This window comes from Protopterus annectens, chromosome 4.part1, assembly GCF_019279795.1.
Source record: "Protopterus annectens isolate FY-2018-M chromosome 4.part1, PAN1.0, whole genome shotgun sequence".
Classification (NCBI taxonomy): domain Eukaryota; kingdom Metazoa; phylum Chordata; order Ceratodontiformes; family Protopteridae; genus Protopterus; species Protopterus annectens.
The window spans coordinates 814,090,296-814,108,105 of NC_056734.1; the positions used below are offsets into that span (position 1 = coordinate 814,090,296).

The following is a 17,810-nucleotide window of genomic DNA, read 5'->3' on the forward strand; positions in this document are numbered from 1 at the left end:
CTATTTAAAATCCAAACCACAAATCAGAAACTGATTCCAATTATGATGTCATAACAAGCTGTCTAGTCTGCTATAGAAACTCTGACAGCAAATTAGACAACACATGATCTGTCAATGTGTACTAAAAAATAAATAAAGCAAATTATAATTTCTAGTATGGCTTAAATATATATAAAAAAATTATTTATCTGCTAGTCACTTAGTCACCTAGTTTTAACAGTATATATGTGCTTAGTCATGATAAAATATATAGGCCAAAACCATAAAATATAGTTCTATGAAACTCAGAAGCAAAAAAAAAAAAAAAAAAATCAGATCAATTGATAGCCAGGATTACATGATAAAGTGACTGAGTGAACATTTAATGTCTTGTGTATGCTTCCTTAATTTAGCTCTCTATGTAAAGAAAACATAAAAGCTGTGGGTTCCTATCTGTTGCATTCAGAATTGCTAGATGTTTCCAACATTCAAAATTCTTAAGCAAAGCACAACACTGCAGTGAAATGTAAGAATTCCTAAATGCATACCATGAAAACCAATTAAAAATAAATCACAATTGCCAGCTGTCCGGTTTTATGACAAATTGTCCGGTTACAAATTTCATTCAAAACCAAACATGTGAAGTCCGGGTTTTATGCCACTGCCACGGTCTCAAGGATTTCTCCCGCACCATCTTTACTCTCTCTCTCTCTCTCTCTCTCCCTTTTGGCTATAATTAGAGCCATTGTCTGACTCCAGACTGTCTGGAAATAAGGGACACTGTCCAGAAAATGGTGACTGCCTTTTCTTGTCCGGAAAAAATAAGATCTTTTCATTTAATTAAAAAAAATACTTTTTTAAGGGAGTTGTACTTTAAGAATGCCATTTGCTTCTGGTCACACGCACAGATGAAGAAGAAGCCGAAATTGTTTACATGATGTCTTCATCTTCCGTGCAGTGAAATTTGAATTCCAGTCTCTAGAAGACCTTTGGAGTTCGCAGCGGACCACAACAATGAATAGTTGGACAAAATCAGAGAGGTAGGTGTGTGTATGAGGTTGCTGCTGCTATGAAAAGGAGAGCAGCTGAAACGTAATTAACTTAAGGGGAAGTTTTTTTTTTATAATTTGATCATGTAGAGCAGAGGCCAGGAAACATTGTATGGTATCTTGTACAGTCTCATTGTACTGGATTGCATTTCTGGTTTATACAAAGCTTCAGGGCTAAATTTTTCCGTAACAAGTAAAAGTAAGCTACAAGATGCTTCTTTCATATGAGCTTTAGTGAGGCCTTCTCTAGATGATACTGAGAGTATGTTGCTGTTGCTGTCCTAAGTTTACATTTCCAAAAGAAAATAATAATAACGCTATAAAAGACAGAGCTGCAGTCTGTCTGCCTGCTTCAGATAACAAAAACAACAAACAATTCTTCCGGCAGACTTTTATTAATGATACTACAAATCCCAAGAAATTGTTTAATTTTGTGTGCCTAAGTACTAGTAAAATAAAACATGAAATTATACCTATTGTTGAAATCTTTTTATGCGATTATTGCAATTCCTTTATACAATTATGTTGCTTAAAGCTGTTGAATGTAGTTAAAATATTTTAGAATGACAAAATAGGGCAAACTCACCTGTTGCCATAGTATCTCACCTGTTAATATTATTAATGTGCCTTTTGATATAATGCTCTATAATCGAGGGTCCGCTGTGGTTAATTGTTATTTGTGACATACAGAGCTGAGATTGGTATAGCAAAGGTGTGTAAATTGATGACCCTGCTAGTTTTCTGACCATCCACTAGTTGTCCACATTAAGCATAGGATCTGTAGCTTTCTATAAAAGGCATAGGTTCATTTTTCAAAAGCTGCAAGACGAATTGTGTCATTATGTATTGTTTTATATTAAAGGACCACTACAGGAAAATAATTTTAAAAAGATATATTGTGTAACTTTTCCTTACGTTTGCCTCATTGCAAACCTGTATGTACCAGATAGAAGTAGTAAATAATAATTTTATTCTGTTTGTACCCCTGACTGCCCTCCTGGGGGCAGACATCCTGATGAGAGTTAATTTAGATCTAAAGAAAAATCTAGCTGCAGGTCCACTGTATCTGAGATTATAGTGTCCATAGATGGACTGTCTCATTAGAGTTCCATTCACTTAGAATGGAAAAGCAGAGATGTGAAGCTATTTTTCAGAGGCCTCAGTAAACATATAATTCACTGTCATGCAGTTCCTCTTACAAATGTGTTTGCTGCTGATGTGTTGCACATTCTGTGAAAAAGGCTTCCCAAACTATCATCTCTTTGCTGAGATATCAGCCTTTTTTTAGACATTTAACTTTGATCTGTTTCAGTTTCTTCTACAGTTACTCCTCCCATATCCCATCCCCCTGCTAGCAAGAGTATTACATTTCCCACCAGGCAAGGTTCAGCTATTCAGTCAGCTTTGCGTGACAATACACATCAAACAGACTTGCTTGCAGTCTGCCTGGTGTGTCAGTAAAAGTGTTCCCTCATTTCTCTTAATCCTGTCACCTGAATAGCACTTTTACAGTAAATCATGTTACAAAATGCTTTTTCCTCAATCCTTGATATAAAGGAGTTTAAGTATTCCTTTACACATACCTGTAATATACACTCATTACAATTCATCTTGGCCACTGACAGACTGAGCTCTGTCTGCAAAAATAAATAAATAAACACATTTTAAGAATATACATATTTGCCGTAAACAGAATTTCAGTCATCTTATCTTGTTTCTCCTTATGCATACTGTTATGGGACAAGACCAGCTTATTAAAATGTATATTAATCCGAGTTTATTAATGATGCTACAACATGATTGTTAAAAAAAGCAAATATAATTTGTATGCAGGGCTGGGGAAAATGCAGCTTCATAAGCCACAGTATTGCTGTCTTTTACACTGCATTCTTCTAGTATATAATTTTTTGTTGTGACTTTCGGCTTTTCCCGGTTAGGGGCTGCCAAAGCGGAACTCCGGTCCGCTAATGATTGACAGTTGATTTTTACGTACCGAGTTGCCAGCTCTGACGCACAACCTTCAACGAAGGTACGCCGATTCACGCATGTCTCCACGCAGAAGACGCTCTGAGAGTCGAACCGGACAGCGTCTTACTGTGAGGCGACAACACTACTACAGCACCACCACCGTGGATTCTTTTAGTATGTAATAAGAGAGAATAGTATGTGTTGCATGTGGTGGGTGGCTACAGTGGTGCAGTGGTTAGCATTGTTGCCTCACAGCAAGAGGTTTTCCGGTTCAGTCCTTGGCTGGGGTGCCTTCTGTGTGGAGTCTGCATGTCTCCCTGTGGTCGCGTGGGTTTCCTCCAGGTGCTCTGGTTTCATCCCAAAGACATGCTGCAGGTGGATTGGACACTCTAAATTGGCCCTAGGTGTCAGTGTGTGTGTGTATGTGTGCCTTCTGTGGAAGGTTGGGCACCAGGCTGGCAACTCGACACTGTAATACTCCACTGCCAATCATGAGCAGACAGGTGATCCACTGTGGCGACCTCTAACTGGGAAAAGCTGAAAGAAGAAGTACATGTTGCATGAAGTGAGGCATGTAGTTATTACAAAATTATTAGCCAGGCTAGAAGTGCGTTGTTGGCTAGGGCAGGTTTGAAACATCCAAAGTTATTAACAAGAGCCCTTGGAAGCAGGTGGATCATGTATAGAAAGATATTCACGTGAAGTCCGAGGTGAAAATCACGAGGGATGAGGACATCTGCAAAGTTTTTCATTTGTCAAATTAACTGTAATGTAATGACGCTGCATGACCAGGTTAGATAAGAAAATGTATAAAATTACAGGTTGTCTGTAAAGTGAGAATGCTTCTTCAAGAACTATGGAGACTGACTCCCAGCTCTGTAAGAATAAAATGTCTGTTTGCACATCCTGAAGTGTTGTTCCTAACTGAAGGCATACAAGGTAAATTTGTAATGTTATTTATTTATGACTATAATAATTTGGTGCTGTTCTATGGATCTTAACTTTGGTACTGCTGCAGGGCAGTTCTAAAATAGGGCCCATTACAGATTTTCTGTGAATTCCACACTGCTTTGTCTGGCATAGTCAGAGACTTAGATGTGTAGCTATTCAGGGTGTGCAAACATACTAGCCTTGGCAGGGAAACTGTTTTGTAAGGGAAAAAGGGTTGGTTTGCATTTCTTTTTTTTAGACAAATTTTACCAAATCTAAGTAAATGACTGTGTTTGTAGTGTAAGTGCATGACTGTGTTTTTTGTTTGACTGAGTAGTTGTAAGATATATAAGTAATAGTGGGAGGACCCCACAGTAAATGAGTATAGTAAATGTATGTGCACATACAGTAAAGGACAAATTAACACAAGGAGGCGCCTGTGTCGAGGGCGGTACCTTCAGGCTTGAAAGGTAAAAAGTATGAGAGATGTTTTTATTCTGTCAATGTATGAATGTATGAGAGAAAGAAAAGGAAAAGTGAAAAGCTAAAAATAAAGTTAAAACAAGTTCATGAGCCCACTGCATGATTGGGACGTAGACCGTAAAGTTAAAAGAAATTCATGAGCCCACCGCATGATTGGGACATAGACTGTAAAGTTAAAACAAGTTGATGAGCCCACTGCATGATTGGGACGTAGACTATACAAGTTCATGAGCCCACCGCATGATTGGGACATAGACTGTAAAGTTAAAAGAAGTTCATGAGCCCACTGCATGAATGGGACGTCGACTGTAAAGTTAAAACAAGTTGATGAGCCCACCGCATGATTGGGACGTAGACTATACAAGTTCATGAGCCCATAGCATGATTGGGACGTAGACTATATACTGTTTAAACAAATTCATGAGCCTACCGCATGATAGGACATAGAGGTATGTGTTGTTGAAATAAATACATGAGCCCAAAAGCACACTGGGCCTTAAGAGTGTGATTGTGTGAAAGTACCCTCAGAGTGTCCGAAAGAGTGGTCAGTTCTGGACACAGTACCTATCCGCCCCGTTATCCTGACCACAGTTCTGGAGCAGTAACTTTTGAGCTCATGCAGGGATAAAAGCAAGGGGGTGCTGTGGGAAAAGGCTGATCGAAACCTCTCCTCTGTTGCTGCATGCTGGCAGACTTCCTACCTTTCACTCCCTGTATGGTATGTGGATTATTACAGTTATTTCTTTTTTCGGAACTGCCAGGATCCAGGAGTTGTAAGATAATACTAACATTTTTATTACTGATTTATAAAAATAAGAAAAATGGGATCAAAGATAAGTAAGCAAGATCAAATCCCTGAAAAGGGAATATCTGCATATTTTATGTATTTTAATTATGGGAAGGAACGTTGTAAATATCTACATGACTGATTTCAGCTTACTAAGAATTGTTCTGGTGGGGTATTTCCATTACATGGAACTTATGATAACACTACATTGCTGACACTGAAAGGCATTTTGGAAGAAAAAAAGCAAGGTAGGTGGGGAACATATGAAATCATTTTATTCTTGGTACAGTGAAGCACTTAAAAAGGAGTCAGCATTAAGAGGATTGCAGGATGTTAATAAGAAATTGTTGCAACAAGTAAGAGGTTAAAAAGGCAGTACAGACCAGTAAAAAGGAATATCTTTATCCTGTCTTAGCAGCAGGATTGGAACAAACTGGCGATGGACAAAAAGCAGAAACTAAGAGGATGATAATAATCCAGTAGCTACTGCACCCCCACTGCCATATGCACCAGTATGGGTACCTCCTGTAGAAGACTCTGTTGTTTCTCAGACCCCTACCTTTCTGTCTACTGTCCATTGGACACAATTCATGTGACACTGGCACATCTCAGACTGGTTCCCCTGTTCAATCTACATCTTCTGAACAGGCATCTGCAGTCGAGGGGGGTTCTTCTTCCTATCCTTCTCAGATAGCTTCTACTTCCCCAACAGGGGCATTAGTATTTGACATTCCTGTATCTTACCATACACGCTCACATGACAGAGTAGCACAAGAGATTACAACCTCTGGTAGGGATCTATTGGCACCTCTCAGGGAAATTTTGGGGGCTAACACTAGGGAACTTGTTCATCATCCTTGGCATGTGCAGATTTACATACAATGTCTAAAAACTTTCCGAATATTAGAGAAGATCCATTAAAATTCAAAGAAGAATTAAAAACTATAATAAAATGTTACAACCTGACTTTGACAGATTTACGTCAACTGCTGAGGGTAGTTACTTCAGATGAAATAAGAAATCAGTTACTGGAAAAGGCTGAAATAACAGATTTCACTCTCATAGGGAATGCATTAACAGATAAACGAACATGATTGTTAAACAAGATTATGGATGTGTGTCAAGTTAGGACTGAGTGGTCTAAAATACAGGCATGTAAACAAAACACAGGAGAAACTCCTGCAGACTATTTTTTGTCACCTTGAAACAGTATTTGCTAGACATTCAGGAATACCAGACCCAGAAGAGCAAGCTAAGCCAGCTTTTGCGGCAGCCTTTGTGCAGGGTCTGCAAGTATAAATTCAACCTAGGGTTCCACCTGTGTCCCTCTTGGATAGGAGCTATAGGTGCTGATCGTGGAAACAGCAGTCTAACTTGGCTTTTAAGGGCCCTAGGGCCATTAGCCTAGTAACTTCCTATGATTCTATAAATATAAATTTACATGTTCTCCAACATTTCAACAGCAGACCACTAACACACACATTTTTGTTATCATGTGACAATGGTATCCTGATGCTATCATTACAGGAAAACTCCAACAGTAGCAATAATTCACACACATATATTAGTACTGTATACCTTTACCATCACAGAATTAGCCCTTCACACACAAGTCATCAATGCATTGCCATATCAGTATAATATCCGCTAGTAATTACTTTAAAGAGTGGTTTACAGGTTGACCATGAAATAAAGCATCATAACACACACGTCTCAGAAACTGTCTGCATGGCATAAGCCCATCTCAGAACCTTCCATGTATCATCAGTTCAACTATTAAAGCATCCTGCTGTAACCTTGCAATACAACTGTTCTGAGAGACATAATTTCACTGGATCTATGTAACCCTTAGAAAATAAACAGTTCCACATAGTAGCCCTTTGTAACATCACAACTATCCCAGAAACAGCATATATTCCCCATCACCACTTCATCATTACACTTCTGCTTTACCTGTTCATGTTAATCCTTTGTTGTCAAATCACTTTTATCATGCATCACTAGACACCTGGAAAGTCATATTCAGCTACCAATGCAATTCACGATCACATTACATTACATAAAACTGCATCATCATAATGTTGATCATTATGGCAAATCTGTTAGGCCATAGACATGAGAAATCAGTATCAGTTTCATCTCTTGTCCAGATCAACAGCATCAGTTGGTGCAAAGGCATGAAAAATGTCTCAAGCCCTTTTTTAAATGAAGAGATTCAGATAAGGAGTAAGCTTCTTATTCAATTTAGTAAATTGCTTATTGTAAATAAAAGATATCTGTGTATGCCCCTCTACAAACAATTGTACAGAAACAAAGAAAGTGAAGTTCAGCATTAGGATGAGATGGGGAAGTGGCACTGCACAGTAACTGCAACTTTGTATGGAAATCAATGAATAAGTAACTCAGGTTAGTGCATTTAGCAAGGCAGATGTCATGTGTACTTACGGGCAAGAAATAGCTGTCAGTGTTTATCTTAGTCAGATTTGCTTGACAAAACTGGAGCAGAAAGTTGTGCACTGTGTAACTGTGACTGTGCTGAAATTTTATTAGCATACACATTTAGTTGTTACAGCAGAGATCATTTTGCACAGGAACATCAACAAAGCAATTGTGATGACAATACTTAGGAGTATACGCAAACATCAACTCATATGTACAAGAGGGATGGGCCATGGCTTCAGAAAAAGAAAAGGGTGCAAAGGGCAAAGTTTGGGTTTTGAACAACTGAGCTGTACCATCAAAGTACAGGAAAGCCTGCAAATGTACAAACAGCCCATGGCAATAACACTGCATAAAGGCAAAGATTATAAGAGTTTCTCTAAGTTTAAAAACAGAGCAGTTATGCAGATAAGGCACCATTCATGTATCTTAGCAGCTACAAGTGCGTAACTTGTGAAGCCTGATGAATAACAATGACTATGGATTTCGGTACAGGAAGGGGCAACACGAGCTAACAGGTATCATGCCGAGGAGATGAATTCATTATGCAGACATCATGACTCATCAGTTGATAACATTCAATCAACCGTTCAACAACGGAACATGAAGGAGGAGGTGTGATGTATATGCCTGTGAACCCTAAGTCAGAGACAATGGCTTAGCATATTCACAGTAATCTTAATAATAGCATCAGATGAGGCAGAGGTCAATCAAAATGTAACCTAACACTCTTGTCATACAGGGATTTTTAACTATCCTACCATCAAGTGGGCAACCTACATGAACCCTTACTTGCACATAAGTTCCTTGACGTTGGTAACTCAAATGCCCTGTAAGAAATTGTACAAAACCCTAGAAGTGGCACAAATATACTTGACCTGGTGTTTCACCAACATGAGAGACCTTTGCACTACCATAAGTGTAGAATCCTTGTTAGTAAAATCTGTTCATAAGTCAGTCATTTTTGAAGTAGCAGTAACTCCAGAACCCATCAGAGGTGAAGTCAGATTAAAAAACTTCAAAGCAATTATACCCTCAGAGCGGTTGGCATAAGTGATTTCCAAGTCCCAGTCCCCACAGATGGTCTTGGCAACTATATTCTGATGTCATGTACCAACACTTATACAAAAGTATAGACTCGGTTGTGCCGGATAAGACCAAAGTTAGAGTCTCAAAGAAAAACAAGCCACCCTGGTGGACAGTTCACTTAGATAAACTATACAACAAGCTTAAGAAGCTATTGTCTAAGAATACCAAAGGGAGATCCCAGCACTAGAAAAGTACCCTCCTAAGCCTAAATAAACAAATAAGACAACTTATAAAATCCTGAGAAAAACAATAAATGCTGGAACCAGTCGACAAGATAACCAAGAACACAGTCTGTTTCCACAAGCATGGACCCGAAGCACTGACACTCAGAGTTGGAATAAAATCACTCTCCTTTATTAAAACACAATTGTTAAGCGCTTTCATCTAAAACACTTAGACTTCTTCAGAACAATGACTTACAATATCCTTAGGTTTAAATACATTTTATCCTCAATCACTTAATTGATTCCAATTACTCAGGATCACGGTCCTGAGTAATTGGAATCAATTAAGTGATTGAGGACAAAATGTATTTAAACCTAAGGATATTGTAAGTCATTGTTCTGAAGAATTTAGATGAAAGCGCTTAACAATTGTGTTTTAATAAAGGAGAGTGATTTTATTCCAACTCTTTGAGTGTCAGTGCTTCGGGTCCGTGCTTTTGGAAACAGACTGTGTTCTTGGTTAACTTATAAAATCCTCTAAGGGCAACTTTGAGAAAAAATTAGCAATCACAGCTAAGAATAATCATAATGTAGGTTTTCCAGCTTCCTTTAATGCCTGCAGCATGTTTTCAGACATTATGTGCCTAAAAGGTATTAAGATTCTATCATGTATGCAGTTAATCATAGGTTTTTGGGGGTTAGGATGTAGCCAACATCTCTTGTCTTGTATGAATATTTCCGGTCTGTGAGGAGGCATGTGGTAATTGTCCTGCAGTCTCATGGTATTGATATCAAAAGTAGCACAGTGGATAGTGCTGTTGCCTCACAGCAAGAAATTCCCACATTTGATTCTTGGCTGCGGGGGCCTTCTGTACGGAGTCTACATGTGCTCTCTGGGTGCTCTGGTATCTTCTCACATTACAAATACATGCTGTAGGTGGACTAAACACTCTAAATTGTCCATAAATGTGAGTGTGGTGTGTTAAGAAATACTACAAAAGGACCATCTACCAGGTGGTGCAAACACTGCCTCTAGAAGACTGTCACTGTTGAAAAGACACACTGATCCCAATGTGCAGAATAAGAAACATGGATTCTGGATGGCTGGATTTCCAACTGAACAAAAACTGCTGTTGCCTGGGTCAGAGAAGAGTCACCACAATGATATTTGTAGAGTCCTTATGTATCTTCAAAATGGCTATGGATATTGTTAGAAAAGGATCATTCCTGTCTAAGAAAATTAATATTTGGTTTCCCTGTCTTTTTGCATGAAGTCCTGGAGCTGAAATTATTAAACTGGCTGTTGGTGGTGGTGAAATGATTTGTTAGAGATGTTCCTCACAGATGAATTAATTCCAGGAAGATCCCGATTCAGTTTCCATTCATGAGAGTCTGTCCTGGTCCTGCCCAGCTTCTCTGCCACAAGATTTTGAGTGTATATAAGATGCCTGCAGAGTGAAATTGCACTGAAAATTTATATCGGAGGCTACCATGGCTAGTATAGACAGAGGGTATGATCCTGCGTAGTTTATGTACCACATCATTATGGTGCTGTCAGAAAACACTTGTAACAGCACTGGGAGCATAGATAACTGACAGTGCTAAGCTAAAATGAAAAAAAAAATATGTAAGTTGAGCTAGAAGTTCTGCTATGACTCACTCTCATTCTTAGTCCAAGTGGGAGTAAACAATTTGAGAAGTACCTCTCTGGACTACATGAAGATAGTCATTATGGAGTTCTTGGGCTATGTGCCCCATGCCAGTGTGAGCCTAGCATTCTGCCTTCTCCAAAGATAATGCCGCAATATAAAAAGAAAATTACTGACTTTAATAAATGGCTTTGAGTACAGTATCTTTTAAATGGGCTACAATATTTGTCAGCATGAGAGGATATGACTGACAGACCACACTGCTGCCAGGGATGGTCTGCACTTGGCCCCATCTGGGATTCTGAATATTAGTTAAAATGTTGTCCACCCCATACTTCCTTTTTTAGAAATTTGTCAACTTGATAAACCTATTGATATAGCTAAGCCAGCTCAGGAAACCAGGCCATATCCTTGCAATTATAGGTCCCTCTCGATGACCTTGGAAAACCATAATACATACTTAAATATACTGGAGAGAGTCCCCATTCGATCCAATACCATACTCAAGGGTGATTTTAACTGCTCTAATATAAGGATCCATTAACATGCAGGCTTAGCATTGCTATACTTTGTATATGCAAACACCATGGACCGTTTAGTCTGTACACCCACTAGGGGTGCAAATATTGACCTGGTCCTCACAAACATGGCAGAAATATTTCACCCTCCCCCAGAGTAATGTCCTCACTGTTCTGGGCAGACCATCAGGGCGTCTTCTTTGAAGTAAGGGTAAAAACAAACACACCAGCTAACCCTGGAACTTTTAGGAATTATTCTAGGGCAAACTTTCTCCTAATAACTGACACTCTGGCCAAATTTTAAGATGCCACAAACTATGAAAACACTGCTGCCTATGAGGAATCATTCATAGAAACCCTGTATAATCATATTAATAGGTGCATAGAGACAGCTGTACCTACTTGCATTAAAAGCAAGATCAAAACATAAGCCATCCTAGTAAAATCTCATCAATGAGGTGTACAACAAAAGGAAGAAATGCATGCCAAAAAGTAATAGGTACAACGTCCAGCAAGGTAAAACTCCCTCATCAACCAAAACAAGCAAGTCGGTGAGCTAGTCAAATCTAACAAAGGCATATTTGAAGTAAAATTAGCATCCAAGGCCAAGGACAATCACAAAGCTTTCTTCACCTATGTCAACCTCAAAGGCAATACAAAGCAATGTACTGAATTATTTGTAAATGATGCCATGCCACCTGTACAGAGCCAGAGGATATAGCTAACCTCCTGGCCAACAAATTCAGCTCCAGATTTAATCCCCCCTCACTGCCTGAAGTCCCTCAGGAAATGCCAATATCCATAACTCCATCAGCTATCAAAGAAAAAGCAAGTGCTCAAATGGCTCTCCAAGGCCAAGAACACAGCATCTGTGGGTCCCAATAATACCCATCACAACATGAAACATGAGCTGTTGGGCTGACTATAATCACTGTTTAACCACACACTCCAAATTGGATTCATGCTAAATGAAAGGAGGACTGCAACAGTTGTCCTGGTGCATAAACATGGGCCATTTGAGAACCTGGCGAATTATTGACTCATAAGCCTAAATAGCCTGATGTGCAAAATCAGGAGAATAATAATTGCTAGCCTGAATGATGACATAGATAATCTATAAACAATTGACCCATATAATTTCAGGTTTGTCAAGTGTAGATGTTGCTTACTTCAAGCAGGTCAGCAAAGCAATGGATGAGGGTGTAATGGTGCATACTGCATAACTCGACCTGGCCAAGTCATTTGACACAACATTCCACTAGGGCATTTTAGAATGGCTAACTACACTAAGTATGATCCTGTACATAAACTACTGGATAGCCAGCTGACTTAAACAAAGGACCTAAGAAGTTCTAACAGGGGAATCTACCTCCACAAAGCAGCCAGCACTGGGGGTGGAAGAAAGAGAGAGTACCATCGGGATGGACATGTAGTTATATCAGCACTGAACCACAGACCCTGGAACTGTGACTCATGGATCATACCAATGACTCAACATGCTACCAAGGAGATGTACAAGGTAGCTAGGAGGCATGAAATACAAAGACTGCATGAATATGCAGACTTTAGACAATTAGTGAATGTTGCAGAAGAATGAACTCTAGGTTCACAGGGTCATACATTTGTACTAGGCTAACTACCCTTGTGGGCAATTTTAAGCCAAGCCAATTATTCCATATGAGAATCAAACCCTGCATGCACCTTGTCTCTGTAAGCTAAACACCTTAAGCATTATGTCAACCTCCCACTCTAAACCTTAATGTACTGCTGAGTCCATAGTAATGAACCAGTCTGCTGCCCAAAACATCTACAGCATGTCTGGGAGGTGTGGAGTATAAGGCCCTTGTTTTACATCCCTCTGTGCATGCAGTCTTGGTGGTTGATAGCACAACATACAGCAGATGCATTCTAATAGCCTTATTTATGTTGTGAGGATAATAACACTTTTCTTCTCAAGACCATCCAAGGAATATCATACAGTCACCATGAAAGTGCAGCTTGGCAATAAAATGGCAAACATTAGAAAATGACTGAGACCATATGGTATAATAACACCTGCGACTATGAATGATTTACACATACTGTGTGTCAATAGAAATGCAGTTCTTGAAAGTACTGCCTTACATCCCAGCTCTGAGCATCCACACCAGCTGACAAAGGCCCTCTATTGACCCTATACAAAACATGTACTGGTGACCAGCAGTATACTGGGATTATTTGCTATTCATGAATGCAATAAGTTTAACATGAAGAGCCTAGCTGTATATTAACATAAAGTGGCAATGGCTGTGCTGTTCCCTGAGGAGTAGTCCTTAAACTCTACAGAATGCTGATATATTTGTTCATTGTCCATTCATGTGACCTTAGCGTTATACTGTCTAAGCCAGTTATGCCCACCTACCAGTTGAAATTAAACACTGTGACTCTTAGATTTATGTTTCATGGATACTGCTGCCTGCATTGTATGTTTGTGAATTTGATGAGGGTACTTGTGTTACACCTAGAAAGCCTTTGCAATTTAGATAAGTTACTTTAAAGAGCCTCAGAATATGTAGCTCTATGTGTTTGGTCTCTTCTGTAATGACTGGTGTAGTGTGAAGATGTGTGTTTGCACTCTATGATCTTTAAGGGAGTATGATATTATTTAAGTGTGACCCCAGTGACTAGTGTTCCCCATAAGTCTTTCATGCTGCACAACCTGTATAAGTATGGCAGTGACACACACATTCCCACAAATACATGCACACATGAATTCAATAAGCATCCAACACCTTCCTGTCCTGTTCTCATGCATGCACCCACCCCTCATCCATCCATATTTACAAACATATCCTACCTCTCCCCTAATTGATCTCACTACCACAACCATACAGCCACACACACACACACACTCTCAAAAACACATCCACCTTACACATTTCATACCTCTACATACAGTGAAAAGCAGCGACTCAACTCCCAATATGTACCTGCAGCACACAAGTCCCAATACCTACCCGAAACACATAACTCCCAATACCTAACCCCAATGCCCAAGTCCAAATACCTGTCCGCCAACGCACAACTCCCAGTACCTGTCCACCAATGCACAACTCCCAGTACCTCTCCACCAATGCACAACTCCCAATACCTGTCCACCAAACACAACTCCCAATAGCTGTCCACCAATGCACAAGTCCCAATACCCGTCTGCAGCACTCACCATCAGTTTATATACTCATTGGAAAAGAACTCCAGGTCTTACAGTAAATAAGTTCAATATTGTAACACAAGTAAATAAGAGGGATTTACACATTACTCAGATCATGCCAGGATTATTTACTAAAATAAATCAAAGAAATTAACTGAACTGAAAGTACCCAAGACACTAAAGCTAATACTATGGCGAGGTTTGTGAGTCTGTGTTTCTCAAATAGCAAATGGGGCTGAACTCCAGCCATTGCAAGAGCAGCAAATCAACTGAGAAAGTACTGCCCTAAAATAAATGCACATAAACTGATTAATTAGAATCTGAAATATATTTTCCCTGTTAAAAATGAATTAATGAAGTCAATGAATGTGAAACAAGATTCAGTATTTTAGAAAGAAGCACATAAATCCTTAAGATAAAAAAAAAGGATTCTTCCCCAATATCTTTCGACATTTCCACGTTTCTGTATAAGAATATGGACAGCAAACTGCAGTGCACCATTCTTGTCATTACTGATACTAAACAAAACAATTTCAGGTGACCAGCACAGATGAAAATCAGCCAAACTCTGTGGAATTCAAAAAATTGTAATGTATCTGGCGATGCAACAATAAACCATTTGTTAGTGTTGTTCACCCAGGACACCCAATAAAAATAACACTATTAGCTTGCCCATTCAAAAAGAAATATTATTGAATTTTCTATTTGCTGTATACTTAGAATAATTTGGAAAATATTTCTCTTTCAATAATCGCACATCCATGTCAGATCTGGGCACCTCACAGTCACTCCATTTAAGAGGGCCGGTCTCATCCATGCCGTGCTACGTCATTCTCTTTGACACAACCCATGCTAAACACACACACTGAGAGAAAATGTAGCAGTGAACCATGCGGCATTGCCCACATCTCCACAAAACAGTGCTGCAACAACTGTGGGCCACCCAATCTGCAGTTGATGTCAGTTCAGGGCACCCAACACTTGTTGCAGCAAGCCCACTGCACTGACATCATGTCATCCCTAAACAGGGTTGGTGCCAGTGCAGCTCAACTACATTGTTCAACGTTACACTTGCTCACAGTCACACACCAACACACTCACTCACAGTCACACACCAACACACTCGCTCACAGTCACACACCAACACAGTCACACACCAACACAGTCACACACCAACACAGTCTCACACCAACACACTCACGCTACCAGCAGAGCATGCTGCCTTGCCAACTTTTCCACTAAGCAGCAATCAAACAGCTACACTTGACTGTTGCTGTTGATATTACCTCAGGAAAATAAACCTTTGTCACAGTAAGCACACTCCACTGACACCCGACTCACCTTGAACAAACTAATAGTCAAGTGTTGCTTTGATGTGTTTAACTCAATTTACACAATATATACTACACACACACACACACACACACACACACACACACACACACACACACACACTCACACACACACACACACACATACACACACACACACACACACACACACACACACACACACACACACACACACACACACACACACACACACACACACACACACATATATATTCACAAAGGCAGACTTACAATGTAACAGTATTTCTACACACTTATACCTGTCTTGTGGACATCTGCAATAAATAATTGCTATAACAAAGAGAAAAAATTGCTGTCCAAGACCAAGAAGGGCAGGTGCCCAATTGGAAGCAATGTCTCCTTAGTTTGAACAAGCAAATAAGAGCAGTAATGAAATCCCCCGAAGCAAACGTAGGGTCCAAATTGGCGGCCACATCTACTAGAGTCAATCATAAGGCCTTCTTGACATATGTCCGCAACCTCAAAGGAAGCACTCAGATCTGTTCAGAACTGGTGGTCAAGGAAAACACATATACAAATTACGTAGATATAGCAAACTTGCTGGCTGACAGATTCAGTGAAATCTGAACCTCTCTGCTCCCCCATTTCAGTAAACCAGGACATCCCTTGTGTCTGCCTCCTTCCCCTTAAATCGAGAGAACAAGTTATCACTGCTCTCTCAAAGTGAAAAAAATACAGCCTCCATGGCACCTGCTAACATCCCAGGCTGCATCCAACATGAACTCAAACAGGAGCTTGTGTCACCATTAGGCACCATATTCAACCAAACCTGAGTACTGGCTTCACCCCAGGTGAGTGGAGGACAGCCAGTGTTATCCCTTTACACAAAGGTTGAACATCCACCGATCTGGGAAATGAGAGATCCATCAGCCTAATTAGCCTGATCTGCAAGGCCATGAAACAGATTATCATGGACCTCATCAACAAGGACATAGGCTTTGTCAAGGGTAGGTCATGTTTGCTAAATTTTGTCAACTTCTTTGAGACAGTCACCAAAGCCATGGATGAGAGGAAGAAGATGCATACCACCTACCTTGACCTGGCAAAAGCCTTTGACACTATTCCCCTCTCATGGAAAATAGATAAACTCACTCAACTAGGCATCAGTCCACATGTTACCAGATGGATAACAAATTGGCTCACTGACAGAACCACATAGTCAAAATAGGGGAAGTCACCTCAAGCCGTAGACCTGCAACAAGCGGCATACCCCAGGGTTTGGTCTTGGGACCTCTGTTATTTGGGATATAATTTTATGAGGTGTAGGCCAAAACCAGTGGGCCACAAGTTTGCATAGCAGTGCAAGTTGGGTGCTGTCATCAATTCCCCTAGTGATGTGGACATACTCCAAGAGGGACTCACTCAGACAAATGACTGTTGCCACAAACATGGCCTCAAACTCAATACCAAAAAAAGCATCATCATCCCCTTTGTGGAGAGTGATGTCCCTACAAATTACCACATTGATAACAATGTCTTAAGTGCTCAATCATTCGTGAGGGATTGTGCCACACAGGTTGATAGCAACCTGACTTTTGACCACCATGTTGCTTTCATGGTACCGAAAGCCTTCTACATGGCCCACCTCATAAGTAAGGTTATCTCATCCAGGGACAAGGAGGTCATAGCATCCCTGCATTCTTCCCTTATAAGGCCCCTTATAGAGTACAACTCACCTTTCAGCATGTACCTAGCAAAGCACATGCAGCAGCTGGAGAGACCACAGTGGTTCCTCACCGGGAGTATCCAGGGCCTCAAAACATCTACCATACAGAGATATCCCACTACTCAGGTTCATACAGATTCCTCAGAGGTGACCTCTGTCTGGCATACTAGGAGATCATGGATCACACCTTGATGGGACTGCTGCACATCCGCAAGTTAAGCTCCCCTTGAGTAACCTGCACGTGCCGCCTCAACATGGTCTGAGACATCAACCAGGCTTGTTGGTGGGATAGAATTGTGTTTCAGAGACTCCCTCAACTATGGAAAAGGGTCCCTCTCCACATCAAGCAGAGTACCTGTTTACCCCTTTGTAAGTACGACATGGATAGCCGGGTGGGAAACAAAAAAATAGACCCCTGGGATTCCACCCATGTCTCTCCTCTCCCCAAAGCGATGCAGACACAGCTATGGGTGACGCTAGCTGCTGCTGTTTAAAATGGTGGGTGCCAGTCCAGTTCAGACCCAGT

The 17,810-nt window shown here is 40.2% G+C and overlaps 1 long non-coding RNA gene across 1 annotated transcript in view; it reads left to right on the plus strand.

The window, feature by feature from the left end:
- Window positions 1-662: 662 nt before the first annotated feature.
- LOC122801076 overlaps window positions 663-17,810 on the plus strand; it is a 112,628-nt gene continuing 95,480 nt past the window's right edge. Inside the window, exon 1 of the long non-coding RNA XR_006364664.1 lies at window positions 663-1,019. This is a non-coding gene — a long non-coding RNA (uncharacterized LOC122801076). The remainder of the gene's footprint in view (window positions 1,020-17,810) is intronic.